This window comes from Amphibalanus amphitrite, unplaced genomic scaffold (assembly GCF_019059575.1).
Source record: "Amphibalanus amphitrite isolate SeventyFive unplaced genomic scaffold, NRLGWU_Aamphi_draft 000794F_arrow, whole genome shotgun sequence".
Classification (NCBI taxonomy): Eukaryota; Metazoa; Arthropoda; class Thecostraca; order Balanomorpha; family Balanidae; genus Amphibalanus; species Amphibalanus amphitrite.
This window is the reverse complement of record NW_024882288.1, coordinates 133,773-146,887: the sequence shown is the minus strand read 5'-3', so window position 1 is coordinate 146,887 and position 13,115 is coordinate 133,773. Positions and strand designations below refer to the sequence as shown.

The following is a 13,115-nucleotide window of genomic DNA, read 5'->3' as shown; positions in this document are numbered from 1 at the left end:
TGCTGGATCCGCCCGTGGAAAGGTTGATTTTACTATGGTAGGGAATATTAGCTTACGAGGGTATCTACTAGCCTCAGGTGGTTACCACCTTGTAAACTGGGGTACAAAACCACCCCTGATAAACGTAACCATGGTAATATCAACATGTCAAGGCAGGATAGTATTCAGCACCATAGTAGGCTGGTAGTAATATGATGGTAGGCTGATGGTAAAATTTACCAAAGCTAGTAACTTAGTAAATTGATGGTAAAAACTTTTTTCAGTGATACGGAGACGGCAATGACCTTTGGCGACTGGGCAGTGACAGCAGTTCAACCTGGGCTGACTGTGGTGAATTTATTGGAATACTGATCACCGATTCAACACCGAGCCGTGTCATGCTGTACACCGCCAGCTCCGGCTCCGGCTGCGGCTGCGGCCCGGGTGAGCGATCAGTTCCGGACCGGTCCGGAATCGAGGCCCGGGCCGCCGGGACCGGACCGAAAAAAATGCACGTGCCGAGCTCACCGGTCAAGGGCTGTGCACTGTGCAGATGGAAGGATTAGTGTCTGCGTTTGACGTGATGTGCTGCAGGTCTCTGAGGGCATTCCACTCGAATTGTGCCTGTCAGAAATGACAGGGATTCACATTCACTAGGTACCTATAGCTTTATATTCAGTCATCTTTTTTCCGGGAAGTTCCGACCTCTCGCATGCGGTATAGCGAGTGCAGCTTATAGAAAATGCTGAGACCAGCGAGTTATTTGAAAACAATTTGAAAACCGCAAACCAACGGTAGAGAGTTATCCAACCCCCCCTTTCACCCCCACCCTCAGCGAGACGGGTATTCGGGGACGGACATCCGCACCTCCGGAGGTTTTCCGTCAATAGTAGAAATAGTTTTATTAATCCGCTGACACAAGCTGCGGTGCACTGTTACTTATTTCATATCCCAAGATGTGAGCTATTATCCCTGATCCCAGCAAGAGCCGGACATCGGGGAGTTCCTGGTGGGCTGTAAGTTCCTTATTTGAGACCGACATAGGCACACAGTGCGATTGCACAGTAGGTGCGGTTGCTCATCCATGGAGTGGAGATGTTGATGATGACCCCTACCTGTGCGAACCGGGGAGGAGGAGGGGGCAATGACCGTATACCTAATGCATGCGCGGTGCAGCTGAGCGGTGGAATGCCTCCTGCCCAGTGCCGGCCCCGCCCCCGCCCGCCCCTTCTAGCACAGCTCACCTCCCCCGGCCCCTCATCACTATGCACTGAGGTACCCAGCTTGTGTTTGGATAAAACTTCTGGCGGATTCGTTCGTCACTGATTACTTCACCCGTACACCTCTCTCATACCCCCCCCCCTTCACCAGGCATCGTTCAACGGCCTCAGGTCGGGGCTCCCGCGACTGTACCACCCTGCCATCTGGCAGCTGCTGCTCGAACCACAAATCCCGGACAGTGGGCAGGTGGCGCCATGCGGCGGCGGCGGGCCGAACTACTGCTGGAAGGAGCCTGCGGGGAGCGTGCCGCGTCGCGTCGCAGTCGCGGCGCGCGCCGGCCGGTGAGGGGTTGGTCCACTCTGTCCAGCTCGGAAACAGGAGCAGCCCAACGTCATCCGGACACAGCTCACCGAGGCTCAGATTCAGGTGAGTTGGTGCGGACAGGGAGGGGTCAGGTGTACCCGCCCAGTGACACGCCAAAATGGCCGTCCGCCGGCCGGGGCCGGACCGGCCACGGCGTGATGCAGCCTGTGGCAGGTGTGGCATCTGACCTTGGATCGGGGACTTTAAACACCGCCTGAGGGCTGTTCACGGACCCTGTGTGCGGTCGGACCGCACACAGCCTCCAAGCTCCGCCCACTGCGTCCCTACGTCAGCCTTGCGTCACCGCACACAGCGACCGCTGTGGCCGGTCGGGACTGGCCACAGCGGACCGTCCACCGCACGCAGCCGTGACGTCAGAGCCGCCTACCCATCCCCTACCCCCACGCCTGCTGGACGTACCGCACAAGGCTATATAAACCAGGTAGAACGCTCCGGGAAAAAAGTTGGAAACAATAAATTAGTTGCGGCATTCCCTGATGACGCGAATGTGGGTCAGCGGCCGGCGGCCGGCCGCCGCTAACACTGTATGAGGAGGGATGCGCGGAACTTTTGCTTGTTGGTGATTGCGCGGGGCAGTTAAACGGTAATGTTAGGATATGTTTCGAAAGTAAATTCAACGACGCTTCGAGCGCCGTCAATGAATTTGCGATACGACGACTATTTGTTTAGTTAGAGCCGGCGAACTTTTACCTTCCGACCGCGCGCGGAGGCGATATGGTGCCACACTGGCGGTTTTTACGATAGCTCAAAATTCTTTTGAGATAAAGAGATGAAATTTGACATGTCCTATCTTTTGATCAAGCTGGATCTTATGGTACAAGTCGCATATTTATGGTAGGTCAGGTTGTTGACCTATGTTGTCGCTCGTGAGCCTCTGCACAGTCCAAAAACAACGCAATTTCTGAACACTCAGTGCCAAGAAATCCTTCACATAAAGATGACACTTGGCAGAAAGAAGAGTTGTCGGTTTCTTACCGTTCGTATGTGTCGTGTTTTCACAAGAGTTTAGTAAGGTCAGGTCCGTCACGTGACCTCCCCTCATAACTCAATAGGTTTACTATCATAGAAGCGTTTATCAATCGCCGGAAATCTTAGCCAATGCCCAATCCCACTGGACACTGGATCCATACCCACATGGGGCCCTCCTGACTGGCCACTCCCTCTGAAATCCACAATAACATTGGGCTGCGGCCACGGTTATGTATTAATGCTTTTCACTAACAGAAATACAACTTCAACCAGCACAGTGCACGCCGCCACAACAGTCCGACCCACGTCCCTGATATCGACTAGCTCCCGGCCGGATGCACATACGCGGAGCCAATCAGTCCGAATGTGACCTGCAGCTTACAATTGCTGTGTCGCATGGCGCATGGCACAGGACGATTCCTAGCAGCTGTCGGCTGGAGTGGAGAAACAGCACGTTGCGACACACCGCGCCGGCGACAGAGCTCAGCAGGGCTGGTTGGAGGCTGGAGCCGGAGGTAAGGGCGGACACAGGCACAGACATTGCAGGACAAATAACAGGATGTCAGTTAGGGATATAATTCAAGACGAATGATTCAAGACGGACTGAAATAATACACATTTTGCTCACTTGGGTACCAACTTCAAACTTGTCGTTTATGTATAGCACCATGGAAACAATGGGCACACAGGAAAGAAACAAAAGATGAGGGTTTTTTAACTCAAGGAAGTAAAACAGCCCGAAGTGCAGACAAGCACATACTTTTGGTAATAGCTATCAGCTGTGCTACTCCTCTTCTCCCTTCATCAACTACTGGACACATTTGAAGCATCATATATAGCACCAATGTCCATAACCAAAGCTTGCAAGTAGTTTTAACTTCTATGGAGCCAAGGGAAATGTCCATACATCATGCATGTTAACTCAAAATTACACATGCATGACAAAGGAAGCTTATGTAAAGAGAAAAGTTGACAAAAGCATCTCATGGTTAAAATTATTCAAAACTGCACACAGGGCAAACATAAAAAGCAGCAAGTGTACTGTTCTGTTATGCTAAGAAATAGCTTCCAAAACAAAATACAATCTTTTCATGTTTGAACTGGTTGTTCTTCTATGCCCCTTCATCCATATCTTGATTACAGATGGGCTGTTACTGTAGGCTGATGAAGTGACACTTGATTGCCTTTGTGCGAGTTTCAGTTGCAGCCTCCTTGGTACTGCACTGGAAAGCAGATTGAATTGAATGCCTCTGAAAGATAGGAATACAGGCAAAGTTAGCTGTAGTAGTGTCAATGATAATAGACATGACATTTTTGTCCTTTGACATACATTTGTTGAAGTACAAAAAGGTACAAAATAAATTGGTTTGTTTCAAGACACACACACTGCACAAAGCCGCACAGACATTACACAGGCATATGAAATTGGTATACATAAAAATTGATGATTACAAAGGTCAAAACTTGCAATAATAATTGAAGTAAAAGTTACAATCACAATCATTTGATTTAAAATGACTTGACATAAGTCACAAGACGCAACGCTCCTATTCTTTTATGCTTTCATTATCCTCCACATATCAACCAGCTTGATACCAGGCTGTGCAATAGTGTGTACATAACCCCATGTTGCCATTTTATTAGAGCAAGTGGGGTTACAACAACAATGCTAATGTCAAACCCACATCTGCAACCCGTACTGCAGTTTCAATCACCTTACAAGCACACCTTCTGGCAGTTTGATAGGCAGAATGGTCATGACTACTTTCCCCTCATATTCAACACATATTCCCTTTATACAGATACAGTTTAGACCTGGTTATGGCAAGCACTTTCGAGAAAAGATATGATTAAAGTCCAAGACAAAGGTCGAGAGAAACAACACCAACATAAAACACCGACTATGTAGCACTAATACTGTCAAATTCATAAAAATATATACATGAGTCGATCAGAAATTCACTGTAGATTTCGAAAATGGTGTCAACTGCCACTCAAATACTCCCATTCGCATGTACGAAGCAATAAAACACTGACCTTCAATTCCGCGGGCCATTCTCCATAGGCCACTGTGTATTAAATAACGCGTTCACTGATAGCAAAAAATGAGACCCACATATGACGCGTTTGCTACCAGCCAATCAGCGCTCGAGTTACCGAGCTCTGATTGGTGGAGAGGGCCGTCGTCAGCAGCTAATTACATGTTATTTTCCTTGAACATGTGCGTGAGCGCTGATGCTGCTCACGGGCTGTTGCCATTTTTCGTAATGCTGAAGGCACGGGAGCCAGGCCCATGTCGTCCCCTATCTCTCTGCGTGTCCACTAACACGAATGACGTCACGCATGTGGGCGGAGCTATGGGCGGAGCCTAACGCACGCGGCAGTCCAAGCCGCCATATTTGAATTTATATTTTAATAGAATCTTGCCGATATTTTGGGTGAAGTCAATTTATATGGATAGCTTGGTGACAGTTTAGCTATACGAATAATAATTTATTATGGATGTGCGTATATTCAGCTTGGAATTGCAATTAAAGTTCCGCACCGCATAGATTCGAACTCGGGACCTTTGGAATACTGCGCGGGCACGCTAACCACTACACTACCGCGACCGCGCGGCGGCCGGCGGCAGGGAAGCTGCGGAGACATGGGGGGACATTTTACGCTTTTGTGAAAAAAGCAAAAGATTTAGCGAAAAACACGTAATAGATAACTTGCAGGAAATTGTCTGCTCTTTCAGATAAGATACTTAGGTTTGATATATCTTGTACAGACTTCATTCTACAGTGCTTCGAAAATCGCTCATTTACATGGGGATTGAACGGGGCTTCGAGACTTGACTCCAAATGACGTCACGAGCTGACGTCACGAAAAGGTAGAATCGCCGGACGACCCTACCTGGTATATAGGGCCTTGACGGGAGCGAACCCCCCTGGTACCGCACACACCGCACGCAGCAGTGTGCGGTGCCCGTGAACACCCCTCTGGCGACTGGCCCGTCTGCGCTGTGCTGTACTGGCAACTGAACCGCACTGTCCGTACTGGAGCTGGGCTGTCGTCAATGCCTACTCAATCTAGATCGTCTGAATTAGAGATGCCCCAAATTTGCAATTTCATTACCCGCCCCGCCCCGCAGCTACCCCTTGCCCAACCACAACTACCCGCAAGCTGATTTTGTCTGAGCCGAACCCGCAAAAAACCCGCAATCTTAAAAACATACTTTTGCAAGAAAAAAATACAGCTGAGTCAATGCTAGAGCTATATAAACCTTACTTGCTTCATTGCTGTGCAGAAAAAGACAGCCAAACAAATAGTAAGGACTTGAAATTGCTATGCTAAGTCCTCAGGAAGTGCACACTGGATAGTGGAAAATGAATAATGCATCAATACATTTGAAATTCCTTTCTGAAGAGTTCAGTAAAATCTTTCTCTCACCTTACCCTTCAGCATTGGCTGAGGATCAAAATTTCACTCTGGCTCCCTCTCAATGTTAGGCCTCTGGAATGATATTGTTATCAAAATGAATGTTGATATAAAAAGATATGCGATTTCCAGTTAAAAATAAATAGTGACACAGTGAATAATGAGTATCCAGTCGATCTACACATAAAACAAATCATGCAAAATCCCAGCAAAAACCAACTATAATAACATATATGGCCTTGCAACTAACCACCAATGAACCACGCATTTCTGGAAACATGCGTCAGAAGCGTCACCAACAGCTGATGAAGGAATGTTACAGCGACTAAATTATTGCGGCCGTAGTTAGTCGAACTTGTTGCGAAAACACTGTTGTATAATGCATATTCATGTGCCATTCTGATTAAATTATTTTACACAACAGCTAAAGTTTTACAATTTAGAGGTTAATCACCGGTTTAGAAATAAAGAGACAGTAAATACTAAATTAAATGTAATGATTTTATAGATGGTCTTGGTAATGCTCTCCGGCTGGTCATCTGTCGGCATACAAATGATAAGGACGTAAAAAGACAAAAGAAATAAATGCGACCAGCTACGTGGTTTTGTAACATGTATAACTGCTATTTTGAGGCATTCAAAAACCAAGACAGAAAAACTGATTGAAAATTATTGCGTCATCAATGACAGCTTTCCTTCACCTCAGAGACCAAAATTGACGCAGTCAAATGCCCATCCTTGTCAGAATGTCGGAAGTGCGCCAGTATTGTATTGCGTTATGTTTGGGCCGGCCAGTCTATATTTTGATTTTTTGTAAGGGTGATTGGCAGGGCCTCGGCTAACATGTTAACTACTGGGGCAAATGCCCCAGTAGAGTCGAGGAATGCCCCAGTAGTGGTCAGGCTTTGCCCAACCTCCACAAAATGAGAATATATCAATATTAACGTACATTCTTTCATTCGGGAGCGGTTGAAGACGTTTGTGGCAAGAAATCAGGGGCGGCGGAAGAGGGAGTGCACGGTGTGCAGCTGCACCCTCAATTTCCATCCAAAAACATAGGCGTACAGCCCACCGCTAAAGTAATGTAGGGTTTTACCAATCTCAACGATTGGCTTTGACTGGCGATTGTTTAATGCGGAGTGATCGAAAAGAAGATGTCAATAGCTAAAATTGCAGCTGCAAGGGTGACGACTGACGATACATATAAGCTACATTCAAAGTTTCATTGTAGTCTGACTAATCGTTCCTAAGCTTCAGAAGCAGAACATACCCATGACTGAAACCGCACATTACTTCTGCTGTGGACTGTACATTAGCAAGCATATCTTTTTACACCCCATAATCCATCTTCGTTCGAAAGAGCGTCAAAAATAATGACGAAATTACTTGAGCCACTTTTTTGGTGAGGTCAAAGGTCAGGTCATGGTGAAGGCCAACTTTCGCCGATTTTCAGGTCGAATATCGACAGTTTACAAGATGCCGACGCTTAACTCGGGAACCAATTAGAGCTACAGCACCGCGGAAAAGCGCATTTGATAGCCATATTAGCATGCTTTCTGGTTATTTTCTCTTAGATTTGACCTAACGCCAACGGTTTTGCCTGCAAGGGGCAAAAACTACTAAAGACGATTTTGGGGGAACAGTTTTTCTGCAATAACTTTTGACTCATGCTTTGCACGAGCCAAGGCCCAATGCAAGCGCTTTCTTTTATCCGACATCGTGTTCCTCTCGTCAAGACGCATCAAATTAACTACAATTTGACCTTGAAGGTCAACTTGAAAATTCGACCTCAGGTTCAAGTCATGATCTGACCGGAAATTGTCATGTTGCATATCAGTCGATCTGCATCGTCTAACCAAACACATCTAAGGCATTTTCATCGCTCTAGCATGCCTCTTTCAAAAGTTATTCGCGAAAAACTGTTAGATACCATTCGTGAACTGAGATGACCTCAGGGGCATAAAAAAGGGTCACGGGTGCTATTTTCATGTTCAGTGTGTCAAAGTCACGTACAGTGTTTTATAGTGTTTAGAATAACTTTCGTCCAAAAGAGGTGGTTTTGAATTTCTCCCATTGACTTATAATAGATCGGTCGCAAAAGTGAGCCGACCTTAGGTCACCGATATGAAAATTCCGAGATATAAATTTTGTACATGCTGTTGCCCTTATCAATCGCTGAAAGTTTCAAAGCGATCGGTCACTCGGTGTAGCTACGGCATACATGGAAACATTTCATGAGGTGAGGTCACTTGAAGTGACCTGGTAACCTGATCTTGAATGACCTTGGTCTGAGATTTTTACAACACGTGTAAAATTGATGGGTGATGGAGCGCCGCCGTTTTTTAGATATCCGCGAAAAACCGCAGGAAAAACCGCAGGTGTTCAAACACCTGCGGCCCCCCCCCCCTGCTGGGGGGCCCCCCCAGCAGGGCGCCAACACACTTTGACGATTTGCCCCAGTAGTCAAAATTCCTTAGCCGAGGCCCTGGTGATTGGTGTGTTATTTTCGTAATATAGGGTGGAACAGAACATAGAGTAGGATAGGTAATCAATGAATTTGCATCAAATTTTGTTTAGCTGATAGCTCTTTTTTATGCCGACCAGACGCAAATAAAGTAACATGTGGCATTTGCTCTGATTTTCAACATCTCATTTAAGTCTGGGTTCTTCCATAATGTATATCTAGTGCACACTGCACAGTGCACATAGACTTCAGTTCAGCTTCCTATAAGTTTGCTTTCAGGGTCTTTTATGTTTTATGGAATGCTTTCATCAGCATTTATTTATGCTTAGTAGTTTATTGCTTGTACCCTGGTTTGGTCATTGCCAGACTGTGGATGCTATTGCTGGTTGTTTTCAGTTTTGCATTTGAAATGTGCTTCCTTGATATATTTTTATATTTGGTTCTGTTTTAAAAGTTGTTTTGATGAATGTTGTATTGTTAACCTGAGCAAATGCACTTGGCATTGTGTTTTGCATCTAAAAAAAAAAAAAAAAAAAAATTATAGGTTCTTAAGTCTGACCGCCAAATACCCGCCACACGACAAGTTTTGCTTCTCAAACCCGCCAAAAACCCTGCGGGTTTTGAAAACCCGCAGAAAGCGGGTTCGCGGGTTCAAAAAGGGCATCTCTAGTCTGAATCCGGACTTTTCCGGACTTAATCCGGACTTACGCCGTTTTGGCCCGTCCCTCTTGGTCGGGTCTGACTATGAGACCATGAGGTCAGTTGCGGAATGGGCTAGACCGTCGGGTAGCCGGAAAGGAACCCACAGTCCGCCCTGTCCTTTGCTCCGTGATCCTAGCTTGACCCGGAAGGATCACTGGAAGTAACACACACGATTGATCCGCTTCCAGTAAATAAGAACACCATTGACGACTCCTTCATCTCTGACTTCTAACAACACGAGTGTTTACCTTTGCGATGTCTAATGGAGCTTCCGTGTATCCAGCTCCGGCCGGGTGACGTAAACATGGCGAAATTAACCGCCGTCAGTCGGCGGCGCTGGAGCTGTGACTGATGGCGTCTGATTTATGGCACTGGGGGCCGGAGTAGTGACGGTAAATAAGCACATCATCTTCTGGCGCAAACCGAACTGATTGGTTTGCTTCATTTGATCTTTATTCGAGACGAAACGCCGATGAATTTACGGGAAAATAGCCGTTCCTGCTCTATGCGATCAATTTAAGACCCCCTCACTTTCCGATCCTTTTACCGCCCATGATTCTCGATATGGGTCACTCGCAGACTTTAGCCCTAATCAACTCATTACGTCCGCCCTAATCAACCTAGCCCGTCCAAACACTGGGCTAATAGCCGCCGCGGCCCAGCCGGACACTCGTCGGCGCGCGCTGCAGCAGTGCAGCGGTCAGTCATTGCAGGCAGAGGGAGGGGTGACGTACTCCCTCCCCTCTGAGCTACCGGCGCCCCTCTGCAGCGCTGGAGTCCGTCTGGGTGGTCTCCGATTGGGCAGTGTTTTGATCGAAACACTCAGAATGTGTAATGTTAAGCTAAGGCGATCTGGATGCTGTGTTGCATCACGAATAGCCACCGTCTCTGACCTGAGCAGTGTCTCGGCGGGGTCACTGTCGTACCCACACCGGTCGCCCCACTTCCTCGGCTGAGGTGGTCAGGTGACATGGAGGCGGCAGCGCGTTTACTGGCGGGCGCCGTGACTGCCCGGCCCGGCACTCGTCGGCGGTCATTGCACCCGGCCGCAGCTGAGCCCCGCGCGACGACCCGACGCCGTCCGTCGCCACCCAGCCGCCGCCGCCGCGGGTTTAGCGCCTCCACAGTGCGGTCTATGATCCCGCTCCCCGGTTGTACGGTCCGACTGCCTGCTGTCACCGTCTGGGCGGCCTGGAGTCCGGTGTTCTGTTGTTACTCTCACGCCGTCCTGTTGTGACTGACCCATGCTGTTCTGTTATGACTGGTCTTCCGTGTCCTGTTTTCCTTTTGAGACTGTCCTGTCGCCTGCTCACTGTCCCACATCTCCGTCTGTCACTGTGTCAGTCGTGCAGCGTTTCTCCCTCCCGGCGTCCCTATTGTCCTGTCGCACTGTCCCATTCTTCGGACATCCTGCTCCGAGGCCGGTATGCGGTCAAACTCGGCGGCCCAGAGCCGACCCAGCTCCGAGCAGGTCAATCCGCCGTGCGTCTGACGCGTATTCCTCCGAGCCCCACTCGATTCCCGTACCGCTGCCACACCAGGGCAGCTAGCTCAACACTGCAGGTGGACCGACACGCTGCAGACGCGACTCAGCTGTGCCACCTGACCTGGATAGGTCTCTGAATTCTGACCTGTGACCCGGAATACCGCCTGAATGGCCCGCGGCCGCGCGCCTGGTCAGGTGGCGCACCGACCCGCCGCGGGGTTGGGAGGTCAGGAGCCGTTCAGGGCCGGTCAGGACGGGATTGGCTGTGTCGAACTATAAGAGTAACCGGCTCCTCAGTACAGCCAGACAGGCTGATCGAGCGCCTGTGAGGATAGGGATATCTGATACCCGTCCAGTGCCTCCGGCAACCCTCTAATGATTGATTCCTGGAACCAGCTGCCGGCGGTCGGCCTCTATCTGGCATTGCTGCAATAATATACCAGCCGGCTGAACGATAATAAACTGCCAATCAAGGCCGGCATCCAGGCCGGGTGAGGCGCACTGTTTATTGTCGCGTTTGATGCGAGCTGTCCAATTTTTGCCGTCCTCTGGATGCTTATTTGTGTCTGCTCTGAAGTGGTTCGGGTCTCAGCTGTGCGTGGCTTCCTCCGTGGGTTACTCGGCGCTCCCTCCCTCCCCGCACTCTGCCCCACCCTTCCGGCCAGTGACGGGGCGGCGCGGCATACCGGAGGTCATCGCTCAGCCCTGCCTCTACCCTCTGCTCCCCTCCTCTCCCCTTCCTCTGCGCCGACACCGGTCACAACATCCCGATTGGAGCCGCGCGCCCTCCGCCGCTCTTTGGCTCACTCTCTGCTCTCTGCTCTGTGCACTCTCCCTCCACTATTCTGCTCTCTGCTACTCTCTGCTCTCCCCTCTGCTACTCATCTGCCCTCTGCTCTTCTCTCGCTGCTCCTCTACCAAACTCCCACGCTCTGCAGTCGGAACACAAACCGGCTGTGCACTGTGCAGTGTGCACGGCAGGTTTCCCACCCCTGTGTCGATACTTATCCACCCTCCCATCTTCTCCGTAAAGCGCACCCACCCGGTCATTTCAGACACCCACCTGGCAACCACCCTCCTCTCCTGACCCTGGTTTCAGCGCTGGGCCTTCGAAACCCAGCGCCAGCCATCTACATTGTGCATATGCGGTGCCCGGCACCCGGTCCGCTAGCCTATTGTGCAAGCTGCACGCACATGTCCACGCGTCCACCGTCCCGCTCGTCCACGGGACGTGCACACGCACTCTTGCACATTCGTTCACGCGTGCACGGTCGCCGCGCCGGTGCCCGAATCTCGTCATCTGGGTTGTGTTGAACGGTGCGGCGCGCCGGTCCGGTGGCTACCAGCGGCCAGAGGAGGCCGCACGGACGCAGCCGGCCTTGGAATATTGAAATGGGACGGATGGCTGGCGATCGTGGATGATGGTCGGTGGACGGTGGATGGTGGATGTTGGACGGGGAGCAGCGGGCGGTGGGCGGTGGTCGGGCGGTGGACTGTAGACGGCGGGCGGTGCGGGCGGGCTGCATACCGCACTGGAGCCGTGGGCGGCGGGCGGGCCCGTCTCCGCGGCGCCCGCTGCCGTCCACCCCTATCGGGCGGAGGCCCCAGTCGGCCGGGGCCGGCCACTGTGTTTATGCCGGGCGGCTGGCGGCCGGTGCCGGCGTTATTTACCACTACTGAGGTCGTCACGACCGTCCCCCGGTCATGTGGCCGAGCTGCCGTCTCGTGCAATGTGTATGCATGATGGCCGTCCCACGCGAGGGATCTTATAATGGGAGAGAAGAGAGCTCTCAACACAGCCAGAGATGTGACGCCGCGTTGGGATGGTTTATTCGCCACGTGTATTTCAGCGTGCAGAGAGGAACACACGTGTTGTTTTCACTCTGCTGCTCAGCTCGCTATTACCAAATAAGGTCTTTTAGTTACCAAATGATGTATTTGTGTGTGAACTGATTTAGATATACTAAATACCTAACTGGTTGTGTCTCGTTTGTCCCTGGGGAGCCGGGATTGTTGACGTCATGCCGCTGCCGCCGTGACCACGGACATGCCATTCTGCAGTAAACAGACAGTGGCCGGCCCCACGGCGGCAGATGGACGGCTTCAGCCCAGCCAAGGCCGGCGCCCGCGCACTGGGCGAGGAGTTTCACTCATGGGGACTGCAATGGGGGCAAAAAGAGCACTGCCCTCCTAAACACGACCTGAATTCCTTTCTGTCCTTACTCCTAGATGGCACGTTTACCTACCTGTATTTATCAATTTCAGTGACCGTCTAAAATAGGTATTTAGTTATGTGAAAATGAGCTTTGATTAACGTCAGGTTTTAAATTTTCTGAATACGTTTGGTGAGAGAGTTCTTCGGAGTTCTGTTTTCCGTTGCGTGGCGCTCTGAGGCGAGACCAAACCAGAACTGACCTCTACCAACACGCTGACTGCTTCCCAGAACCCCGTCAATGTGCGGTCCACGTTATGGGTTATGGTTCGGGA

The 13,115-nt window shown here is 50.2% G+C and overlaps 1 protein-coding gene across 1 annotated transcript in view; it reads left to right on the top strand.

The window, feature by feature from the left end:
- Positions 1 to 1,483: 1,483 nt before the first annotated feature.
- The window catches only part of LOC122366278 (dystroglycan-like), a 63,836-nt gene continuing 52,204 nt past the window's right edge, over positions 1,484 to 13,115 (top strand). The window contains exon 1 of the mRNA XM_043338343.1: positions 1,484 to 1,626. The gene's annotated coding sequence lies outside the window, so the exon portion shown is untranslated. The remainder of the gene's footprint in view (positions 1,627 to 13,115) is intronic.